This window comes from Peromyscus californicus, unplaced genomic scaffold, assembly GCF_007827085.1.
Source record: "Peromyscus californicus insignis strain IS unplaced genomic scaffold, ASM782708v3 Scaffold_10__1_contigs__length_136768540, whole genome shotgun sequence".
Classification (NCBI taxonomy): Eukaryota; Metazoa; Chordata; class Mammalia; order Rodentia; family Cricetidae; genus Peromyscus; species Peromyscus californicus.
The window spans coordinates 80,929,125-80,941,975 of record NW_026294391.1 but is presented as its reverse complement, the minus strand read 5'-3'; positions in this window follow the sequence as shown (position 1 = coordinate 80,941,975).

Below are 12,851 nucleotides of genomic sequence, written 5' to 3'. Positions count from 1 at the left end.
AACCATAAGGATATCTTGAAAAGCCATGGAAAAACTATCTTTATGAACTTACTTAAAAGTTAGTATACAGGGGGCTAGAGGGATGGCTCAGCAGTTAAGAGAATTTTCTACTCTTCCAAAGATTTGATTCCCAGCACCCACACCACATGTGTGCTCACAACTATCTGTAATTCCAGTTCCAGAGGATCCAATGCCCTCTTCTGGCCTCTTCAGGCAACAAGTTCATATATGGTACACAGACATATATACAAACAAAACACTCATGTGAATAAAATTATATATATATACATATATTATTCATGTATATATAGAGAGCGAGCTATAATGACTCCACCCCCTAAAGAGGCACTGCCCAGTGTCAGGCATGGGAAATCTCTCTTTGGGTTGTTGATTAGAGGAGTTCAAGAGAAACACAAAACAAATTTACATTACTGTCATTGCCCCTGTTGCTTCCCAGAACTATTGCTAAACATATCACACACTTTGGACACAGCACTTGGAGGAATCTAGCTAGAACTTACCTGTAAGTTTTCTTCCTGAGGATTAGCTCTCATAGTATCTGAAGGTACTGTGTGAGCTGAGCTGTCTAGGGGAAAAGCAATCAATAGTCCTACCTATCCCTAAGCCTGAGAACCATAACAGTGACTGGTTAGGAAAGATATCCTAAGATATAATAGTGGCACTTTTATCTTAAAGGTAACCAGCAGCTGCCTAGTTAGACATAAGCCCTGCTTAATAGTAGAGAATTCACACCTAGTACTAGAAAACCTAGGCAACTACCTACAGCTGGTGAAGTCACAGACCCTGGAGGAAAACATACTGCTATCACATCACTAAACACAGTATAATTCCCAATTGCTTATAAGTATTTGTCCTTGTATCCACAAGTAAGTATATTTTAATCGTCAAATAAGCTGGGTTTGTGGGGGTTTTTTTTGTTTTGTTTTGTTTTGTTGTTTTTTTTTTGTGTGTGTGTGTGTGTGTATGTGTGTGTGTGTGTGTGTGTGTGCGTGTGACAGGCAGAGACCACCACAGAAATTCCAAAACTGGTCAGAACAAAGAGAATAAGTGTCATGTATTTTGCCCCAATTGATAAATCTACAACACAACCTCTACTCTCAAGGCTCAGGGAACATCACAGAAAGGAGGTCAGAAAGGTTTTACCAAGCAGAAGACCAGGAAATCTGGTGTGAAAAAGTATCTTTTAGACATGACAGTTATGACGCACCCATACAATCTCAATAACATGGTGGCCTATACAAGACCTGCACAATGGTATTGGCAATAGTTAGTGTTACATACTGTGAGGTCATGGCAGGGAGATGGCTTTTCTGCTGTAGGGCTATGGAATAGAGGTCAGAAGTTTCCATGTTATCACTTTACACAGCCCCTGCTTGGAAAGATCCTAGCACAGGACAATCCAGCCCCAAATCTAAAATTTCTTTCTGCATAAATTTCAGTAACTGCTGTCTGACAGAATTTTTTGGAGAGAAGCAACTTACACACATACACACTTGTGCACACACACACACTCACTCACTCACCCCAGGAATGGGACCCATGTCAGACAAAAGCAATGATTGTGCCATAGGTCAACTTGGTGAACCCGTGAGATTTTATTGGGGCTATTTATAGGAGCTTAACAGCTTGACTGGTGGTCAGAGTCTCCTCTTCTAGTAGTTGTTAAAGCTCTTTCTATAAAGCTGGAGATGGACCTTCAAGAATTTTCCAAGTTTTCACTTTCCTACACATGTGACATTTTGTTTACCTCTTGAGTCTTATACCTTCCCATTTCCAGGAGGGAAGGTTGCAATTTGGAGGAAATCACCATACAATGTTAACCAAGGATGATCCTTCATAGTGTAACAGGGCACAGCAGTGCAGGGATTTTTCTACCTTGGATTCTTGCTGAGGCCATTTAGGTTAACTAGAATTTGATCTTTTTAATGGAGAATCTCATGGAAAATTACCCAACTCTATTCTAAGAACCCAAGGTCAAGATGCTCTAGCTATCTTATCTTAGCTTCCGTTAATCTGCTTGCTTATGCGTGCATAGCAAGATACCAGGATGTAAGTTTGCCTTTAAAAGCCTCTTGCTCTAAATGGGTCCCCAAACATCTGAGGGTTGTCCTAGATAACTGGAATAAATACTTTCAATTTGCTATAGACTGTGTCTGAGTGGTCATCTCTGGTGGGTACCCCATAACAATAGCATAAGCATATTTTAATATTATTTTGAAAAATAACACACAATTCATTTGCACAGTTTATATATCTCCTTAGATGTATAAAATTCTCAGATAAATTTGAATATTTGGAAGCATCTGAGGTTCAAATATCTGGTAAACATTCAGAAACCTGAGAATGGTAGAAATACTTTAAAACCGTGAGTAAAAACTGAACAGTTGTCTTCCTTCAGAAGAACAAAGCAGCCAGGCGGTGGTGGCGCACGCCTTTAATCCCAGCACTCGGGAGGCAGAGCCAGGTGGATCTCTGTGAGTTCGAGGCCAGCCTGGGCTACCAAGTGAGTTCCAGGAAAAGGTGCAAAGCTACACAGAGAAACCCTGTCTCGAAAAACCAAAAAAAAAAAAAAAAGAAAAAGAAAAACCAGAAGAACAAAGCAAGACATCTATTTCTATTTCTCCTAAATAACCAAAGACATTGGTATTTGAGCTTTCAAATCACAATCTAGTGTATGTGTTTTTGCTGAAATGGGTTCTGGTTCAATCATCTCTAGCATTTTTCCTTTTCTTTCTGTGAAAACTGCACACATTCCTCTAAAGATATGCTTTATTCCACACTTATGCCAGAGTCAATCTCAAGTTTGAAGGAATATTTAAGCACTAAATTTGTCTCACCAAGCCCTTCAGTCCCACTGCTCTGCCCAATGTGAGATGACACAACAATGACATGAACTGAAAGTTCCAAACCCATCGAAACTTCCCCTTGCTGTGACTTACTGTCTCTGACATTTTGATGCTGATGTGCTGTAGATGAAATCCATAAATTCAATTCTAAATTTCAGACATTTGGATTTGTCAGTTTAATTCAGTTAAAATCCAACTTACTGTATTTGTGCAAAAAGAAATGGGGAGGAAAGGGGCAAAAGACATTTTCATTCTGCAATAAATATTATCAGAGTTTTGCGGTGAAAGAATCAGTGCATACAGAACAGTACATCTCTAAACAGTAAGCTGGAGGTGAAGTCTGGCAAAATAAGCCCTTCAAAGCTCATGAGCTTACTGCTATTCACCTGGTGGATCTCTCCACAATGAAGCTGAGTGAGTCCATTAAGCTTATGTAACACAAGCTTAAAGGTGAAATGGAAAGCTCTTAAAAAATAAACTATTTAAGTTTCTAAATCAAGACTGTGCATTATGTGCTGAAACTTAAATATGCCAGCAATGCCAACAGCATTTGTACAATAATCATAATCACATTCACATTTCAAAGCGAAATATTTAAAAGTACATTTCCTTCACCAGAAATGAACCCTCCCCCCAAATCAGTATTCTGGCATTGCTCTGGGAGAAGTGAAGGGAGAGGAGCAGTCAGGGAGTGCTCTGTGCTTCGCAACTGCTGTCTTCAATTCTTATAAATCCTTAATCCAGGCTTTGATAGGCAGGTGGAAAAGAAATTGATTTTTTCAAATGTTTTGGTCTAATAAAAATACAGAATATAAGAAATGTAAGCATCTTCACTTATTTTCAGAGATATAGGACCTTATTTATTTCAGTATCCAATTTAGGGCAAGGAAAACAGTTACAGAACATCCATTGAAAATAGTAAGGGTGTGTTAAAACATGTGTACTGATGACAACCTCAAACTTACTGACAACTGCTAGTTTATTACATTATCCAAGTCCTGTGAGTTCTTATTTTGTTTTCAGTGAGCGTGGTTACTGATGGACACTGAGACTTAAATTAAACCTGTGCCACCAAACTCTAAATACCTAGTGTCATGCTTAGTATAAGAATGTTGGAGTCTGTGGCCAAGGGTAACTGAAGGAACCTTTCTTCCAAATGTTCTTGGAACTCTGCCTAATTACAACCAAATGCTAGTGAGACAACTAAGAGTTGCCAGGTGAAGTGTTCCTAAGAAGCATCATCAAAATTAGACCTTTACTTAGACTTCTTTTAATATCCTGTTCCTTTTGAAGGAGGAGGTCTCCTGAGCTTTTGTCCGTTAAAAGGGCTATTTCCTCTTTGGCCTAGACCACCAGTTCTATCATTGTGTATAGGAAAATTAATCATTTGTTTCAGGGGAATGAATCTGAGTATTGACTTCCATGACCTAGACATTCATGACAAATAGCAGCACTGATTGTGCCATGAGGCCTAGGAGCAGATGAAGCCATCCAACAGATCAGATCCGGATTTCTGGTGTGGATTTTGTTTTCCAGATGTGTTTTAATATTTCTGCTTCGGGTTTCTCTCTTACAAAATAGAAGATTACACTCTTGATGAAGGCTTCCATGGAAAGTGTTCCTTGTAGCATATCTTCACAAATACAAAGATGGATCTGCCCATTGAGACTGGAAGCCAAAAGAGTGACAAAAAAATCAGTGTGAGGGGACTTTGGCATCCAACATAGTCCAGGAAATTACTCCAAACCTCACTTTTGTAATGGACTCTAAATTTTCAGCAACTGAAAACCACACTGCAGCAGCCAATTGGTAATAAATTTAAAATACCAGAAGATGATTTCAGAGAAAGAAATTGCAGCCATGGAACAACATATTTCTAAAATCAATGGGACATATCTGTCTTCCCGGAATAGGATACACTTCTGGAAAATAAAGTAATGATCTGAGAAGGTGGAGCAGAAACTCTTTTTAATATCTTCCTCCTACTCTTTCTTAGAGGAATGGGATGAGAGTTTAAACGTTGTAGATCTCTTGGAAATTTTCAGATGGAAACTAAAGAAAATAACATTTATAATTCAAAGCTTCCTGACTCTCAAATCTTTTGAATTTATGAAAAATGTATAGCACATATATCTACTTAATGTACTATATTTATAACACACATTGGAGAAATCCCCATTACAATAGTTTGTGCATCTGTATGTGCAATAGACAGGAATTAACACATTCAAAGAAAAGACATCTCATTTGCCCAACATGAGTAAAATTAACATTGCTGGACCCTGCCAAAGATCAATACACCTATGACTTAGCAGTAAGGAAAGCAAGGTGAGTTGAAAGTCAAGAAATCTTTTGGAAAAATACTATGGTTTTCTGCTTTACTCTCAATATTTCAATCACCTAAAGTTAAATATATAGAAAGTTTTCATTTGACCTGTTTTTTTTCACAAAGAGAAATTTGAAAAACCAAAAGTTTGTCAAGCTCTTTACACATTAATTCAACATGTATGTCTTTGCCAAAGTTTAAAAGTGCTCATATACATTACCCAGTTTAAGCTAATTTTGTCCAATAGCAAACAAGTGTGTTATTAGTGCTAGCTACATCCATTAGTACAGTATGCCATGTATTCACTTTACAAACATTTAACTAGTGTTTAATTACAGCATGGGGTACTACAGTAGAGAACAGTGAAACAAGGTAAAGTAAGTCATGTCTTTCTCACAGTCTATTGGGAAGATAGAGACTCTAGGCAACATTTGCTTTTGTGATTCATCCCAAAGTGATGAAATTAGGCTTTTGAGGATCAGATTTGCCCCTGGAGAATATAAAGTAGAATCATGGATCAAAGACCACCTTGAGAAATTCATTACTAAGTAAAATGTTCTCTACACTAGGTTTTGAAATTTGAAGAAAAACAGAATGAGCCCCATATAACTTGAGCAAAGTCTCTGAGCAAAGAGCAGCCACTGCCAATGCTGATCCACCTAATCCCGGGATTACAGGCGATCCCAAGAGAAAGGGGAGATTTGTTTTAAGTGGGATTTTGCTACATGAGAATGGCCTGCAGTCCTGTGGGTTCCCTTATGGAGCCCTTTTCTCTGTACAGAGGCATTTGCTATGACTTTGCTCAAATAGATTTATTACCTATTTGAACGCTCCAGGTGGTGATATCAGCAGCAAAGAATATAGAAATTCGACCACAGAATTTTTTTAAATGCAGTTTCACTTTTTCCAACCTGTTGTGCACTGCATGTAGTTACACATTTGAGAAAATAGAGCCAGTGAATGAACTGTTGTAGTACCTTTATAGAGTGCTTATCTGATACTATTCAAAAAATGGAAACTCTGCTCAGCTCCATAAGATAAGGGCAATCTAACCTTGCCTGTGGTGTCACATATCTTATTTAGAAAATGTACAATCCCTGTATTGTAGAGAATTACACCAAAAATGTGAATTTCCATTAAAAGGCTCTTACCATTCAAATTTCCACTTGTCAAAGCAATTTGGGTGCACAGGGAGTTGTATTATGATGTGTAAACCAGGTACATATCATTTAAAATGTAAAGTGAAAGCTTAATATTCCTTTGAAGATAGCATGAGAGTTTAAAATAAAACATTACAAAGGTTAGAAAGAGTGAGGTATTGCATGCACTGGGGAATAAAAAAGATATTGCCAATTTAATAGCTGGAAGCTATCAAATTCACTTTGTCTAAAAAATAGTATATAATTTATTTTAAGTAATTAAGCATAAATTATAACACAAGGATTGATATCTTCTGGTGATTTAATTCTGTTACAGAAATGATGGTTAATTCCCATTGCTGTTTCTTTATGATCCTTTCTTTTGTCTCTTTCTAGTCTGTTTCTATGTTCTGGGCTGGTATTCGGTTAACAATTGCCTATAACATTAATATATTAACTTAGCTCTCCAGACACTGGTCTCAAATCTGCTTTCTGCATGCCTTAGTTACTTTTTTTTATTGTTGTGAGGAGAAACCATGACCAAGGTAACTTATAAAAGAGCTTATGTGTGGCATACAGTTTCAAATGGTGAGTCCATGTTCATCATGGTGGTGAGCATGGCAGCAGACAGGCAAGCATGGAACTGGAGTAATAGCGGAGAGCTTATATATTGAGACAACAACCACGTGGAAGAGAGAGAGCAAGCTATCTGGGAATAGTGTGGCCTTCTGAAATCTCAAAGCATGCCTCCAGTAGCATACCTCCTCCAACAAGATCACACCTCCTAAACCTTCTCAGACAGTTCTATCAACTGGAAACCAAGAATTCAAACATATGAGTCTATGGCAGCCATTCTCCTTAAAACCACCTTACCTTAGGGCCCTTTCACAAAAGCGTGTGGGGTCTGTGGGGCCCCCATCTGTCTTAATCTCCAGTTACTTTGTTCTGGCTCCAAGATTCCACTGACTAAAACATGCAGGTCCTGTGCTCAAATATCTGCTGGTTTACTTAAACTATAGTGATAGTTGTTGACAATGCCCAAATGTGTCACTCTCAAGACAATTTGAATTTTAACAGATATCTCACAGCAGCACATTATTTTAATAATAAAATAATAATAGTAACAATATTTTGTTTTGCTTAGCAAATGGTAAACAATGTAACAGCTGTTTCATACGTCCATGACTGGAATACTTATAATACAGTTCAGAGATGAAAAAATGACACTCAAAGAGTCAAATGATGTGCCAAATGATGAAGACAGTGAAAAGCAAAGCTAGGATTCAAACTTAGGTCTATCTGTCTCCTAAACTCATACTCATATATCAACATGAGACCTAATAATAGAATTTGGTGTTATATGGCAATGTGGAATGAAAGGTGTTCTTAGTGATAAGAGAAGGAAAAACAGTAGTTCTATTGCTTGAGGTGCCATGGAAAAGGTGATTTCTCTGCCTCTATATACATGGGAGGTTGAATTGAGATATTAGGAAAATTGAGGCTAGGGATATAGCTCTTTCAAAAGGATTTCTTTTTCAAATTGAGTTTGAAAAGTATGTCAGCACCTAAACTGTTACAAACAAATATACTGGGCCCTGCATACTGTTTAAAAAAGTACTAAATGTACTCCATTTATCTATTTATTTATTTATTTATTTACTTATGTATTTATTTATTTATTTATTTATTATTAGCTTATTTGATGTGTGTGGATGTTTTGTCTGCATGAATATCTACGTACCACATATATGCCTGGTGCCCTCAGAAACCACGGAGGGTATGGGATCTCCTAGAACCATAGTTACTGAGAGTTGTGAACTAGCATGTAGGTGCTGGTAATTGAATCCCAGTCCTCTGGAAGAACAACCAGTACTCTTAAATGCTGAGCAATCTCTCCAGCCCCCGCATAATTTTTTACGAAAATACTGCCTCATCTAACATTATTCTAATAAACTTGATTCTTCAGTACACTGAACTGGAGGTCTAACACAAAGATTTATTTATGATTCATTGTATAAATATGCCTATTTAGTCTTTAGCTTTTCCTCATTATTCCTTTATCATGGCACATTTTAGTAAAAATGAAGATTTATATTTTTTTCTAATTTAAAAATTGGGGTTTCTGCTGTGGGATAATACTCTTGTACACTGGTTTAATAAACTGCTGATTGGCCAGTAGCCAGGCAGAATGTATAGGTGGGACGAGCAGACTAGGAGAATGCTGGGAAGAGGAAGGGCAGAGTCAGGAGTCACCAGCCAGACACAGAGGAAGCAAGATGACAAGGCAGAACTGAGAAAAGGTACCAAGCCACTGGCTAAATATAGACAAGAATTATGGGTTCATTCAAGTGTAAATGCTAGTCAGTAATAAGCCTGAGCTAATGGTTCGAGCTGTTATAAATAATATTAAGCCTCTGAGTGATTATTTTACAAGTGGCGGCAGATCTGTGGGGGCCAGGTGGGACCCATGAAACCTTCCGACTACAGGTTTCATTCTATACATTGAATTAGTATTATTCCAAAACAAATCTAGTGTTTTACTGAAGGTTCCAATGTTCACCTACTACCAACTACCTTAATATTTCCTCAAACTAATTTCAACCTTAGTTGGTCTTATTTAGAATGATGGTATAGTTGTCCATTTAAGAAACATCATAAAAGCGTTCCCATTTCTCTTCCATTTGAACCAATTTGAAATTCTATGTTTGGGATTTATTCTGTTACAAAGCTATCAGATGCTGCCAATGTGTATATATGTGTGAAGAAAGAATAATAACAATCACAGTATATTAAGTGTCTAGTCATCTGTAATAAAAAGTTGAAAGTCACAAATAGTGTGAAAGAGGATTGTAAATATGCCACTAAAACTGAGGCAGAGAGACTTCAACTAGCTGGATAATTCAACATTCAAGTCATTTTTTTTAACACCAATGAGCAGAGCACTTACTGGATCGATCCCAGGTATCATGCTAGTTGATGGGGATTTACAAGTGAAAGTTGTGGTTCCATTTTGAAGGGAGTAGGTAAAGCAAGAAAAAATAGAAGGGCACTTGCTCAACTATGTTCATATCAGCATTGTTTGTAATAGCCAGAACCTGGAAACAACCTAGATGCCCTTCAACTGAAGAATGGATAAATAAAATGTGGTACATATACACAATGGAATACTACTCAGCAGAGAAAAACAATGACATCATGAGGTTTGCAGGCAAATGGATGGATCTAGAAAAAATCATCCTGAGTGAGGTAACCCAGACTCAGAAAGACAAACATGTTATGTACTCACTCATAGGAGGATACTAGATGTGGAACAAGGATGACTGGACTTCTACTCACAACACCTGGGAGGCTACCTGGAAAACAGGACCCCAAGAAAGACACGGGGCTCACCCAATGACGGAGAAATGGATGAGATCTACATGAACAGCCTGGATGTGAATGGGGGTAATGAAGGGCGAGGGTCGAGGGAAAGAGAGCTTGGGGGAGCGGGAGATCCCAGCTGGATCAAGAAGAGAGAGGGAGAACAAGGAATAGGAGACCATGGTAAATGAAGACCACATGAGAATAGGAAGAAGCAAAGTACTAGAGAGGCCCACAGAAATCCACAAAGATGCCCCCGCATCATTCATTTATTCTTTAAGTTAATCAAAGTTGTTAGTTTCTGCTATGCCAACAAAGCAGTTAGTTACTTCGTCACCTGTCACCAGGTGCCTTTCCACCATCAGCTATGCGACATGTACACCCCTTAAAAGTGCCCTCCAGGTGCCTGGACTGGTCTACTGTGGTGTCCAGTCTAGTGAATACCCTAAACATCATCATAGAGCCTTTGTCCAGTGACTGATGGTGGCAGATGCACAGATCCATTGCCAGGCGCCAGGCTGAATTCAATCGATGAGAGAGAGAAGAGGGATTCTGCAGGCGGGGGATGTGGAGATCATGATGGGAAGACGTGCAGAGATGACCGGCTACACTAGTGGAAGCCCATGAACTAACTGTAGACTAGTGGCCGTGGAGCCCCCATGGGACTGGACTAGGCCCTCTGGATATGGAAGACGGTTGTTTGGCTTGAACTGTTTGAGGAGCACCCAGGCAAGGGGATTGGTATCCATCCCTGGTGCATGGGCAGGCTTTAGGGAGTCCAGTGCCTGTGGTGTGATGCCTTGTGCAGCCTTGGTGCAGTGGGGAGGGACTTGGACCTGCCTAGGCTCAGTGTGCCGGACTCTGCTGACTCCCCATGGGAGAACTTGATTTAGGGGATGGGGGAATGTGGGGTAGGTGGCTTGGGAGGGAGGGCTGGAGGGTGGGAGGAGGGAGGAGGGGGATCTGTGGGTGGTATGTAGAGTGAGTAGAAAATTTCTTAATAAAGGAAAATGGAAAGAAAACAAAACAAAACAAAAAGAACAAAAAAGTGCCCTCCAAGCATAGCTCGCTCTCTCTCTCTCTCTCTCTCTCTCTCTCTCTCTCTCTCTCTCTCTTACCTCTTGCTCCTCTCTTAGCACTCTTATTTCTCTTGCCTCTCTTCTTCCTCTTGTCTCCTCCCTGTTCTCTCTGTCTTTCCATCTGTCTCTCTGCTTGCCTCTCTGGTGTCCCACTCCAAAAGGGCCTTTTGTTCTTTCACTTCTCTGCCCCCCCCCCCATAAATCTCTTGCACTAACTCTGTTGCATGTAGTGTTTGCTTAGTGGCGTACCTAAGCAGGGCCTGAAAGGTACCCACTTCACCTTTCTTTTTTTTTTAACCATTACATACTCAAGTTCTCAAAAATCACAAACAATATCCTGAGAATTTAGGATATTTATTTTCTCTCCTAGAGCTCACTGCCCACTAAAAGTGACTGACATTAGCCAGAATCAAGCAAAATGTAGATTCTCTAAAGATAGCAAGTTTTATTAAGGAAATGTATATATGCACCATGAGAACACACAACAAAGATGTGTGATGTGGTTGGTTGCTTACAAGGAACCAAAACCTGTTAGTTTAGCAAAAGCAAAGAGAAAGTATTGAAAGAATAAAAGGAAATTCGCTATAAACCAGAGATCTGAGAAGTCAGAAGAAGCAGAGGGGCTTCAGACATAAAGAAATCAGGAAAAATCAGATAGGATCTTCAAAGGATTTGCCTCAATTTCTTGCTGCTGCAATGTTGCTAAGGGTACGTATTACTGTGCAGGAGAGTCACTGTAGCCTACTGCAGATCACATTCCTATTATTTGGTTAGAGAAAAGGAAATAGCCTTCATTGATAGCCCTATCAGCACTTCATGAGTGAGAAGAACTTCATTCTAAGTCAATAAAATACAATGTTGTATTTCCAAGAAGCAGAATCATTTGGTGCTCATGAAAAACAAAACAAACAAAAACTACAAGATCCAAAACAAAACAGAGATGACTTCTAGCAACTAGAACTGCCATTAACCTTATGTGTGGCACTGGGATATGAAGAATAATGAGGAATTAGCTGAGGAAAAATTGGGAGCAGATGCCATCAAATGTTGGCTTCCTGGGCATAGAGAATACATAGCATATACTGTAATAAAAATCTAATTAAAGACAAATCTCCTCAAAAAGTTTGCCCTTGGTAAGTCATGTTGGTTCACATCTGTAATCCCAGCACTTGCAAAGTAGACACAAGAGTTCCAACCACCCTTGTGTTATGAAAAGAGTTCAAGACATCTTGAGTACATCAGACCCTGTCATTAACAAAAATGAAAACAAGTTGGCCATTTGATGGCATGCACTTATTATTCACCAGCAATCATCTCTGTTAACAGCACTATCAAGACCTAATTCTAAGCTTTGGAATAAAGTACCTAGTCCATAAATGAAAAGAATCACAAACACCCTCCTTTTTCAGTTAGGTGAGGGGCACTGCTTTGTAGAGTAATTGCAGATATCCATCATCCTTGTCATCACTTAGTAGAGGGTTTCCTAGAGTTGGGGATTATAGTGAATTGTGAGACAGTAGGGAATTTCTGCTCTTTACCTGTTGTTACACTGAGGAAGTAGATGTCCAGAAGCATAGTGGCACATTAGAAATGGATTTGTTCACTTCTTCACACTTTTGAACTTTATAGGTAATTACCCTTTGCTATGCAAAATTTAGACCATTCTGGGTAGCAAACCAGCTCATCTCTATCACATCCTGTGCAGTGTTGAACAAAGCAATGTACATTTTCTTTCCTTAGGGCCCTTTACTTATGAAGATGATACTAACACATGCTCTGAAGAAGCCCTGAATAAATGAATTGTGTCTTCATTTTATGGATAAGGGGAAAGACTCAGAGAAGGAATGTCACTTGTTGAACATCACACACTTATTTGGTGGGGGAACTGGACTTAGAACTCAGGTCTGTGCATCTTGGAAAAACATGAATGTTTACAACATTCATATGTACTGAACAAGATCCTTCTTAAAATTAATAAAAGCAAAAATGGGGAGCTAGAAAGATGGTTCAGATGTTAAGAGTACTGGATCCTCTTCCAGAGGACCTGTGTTTGAGTCCCGTGGTGGCTCAATATCATCCT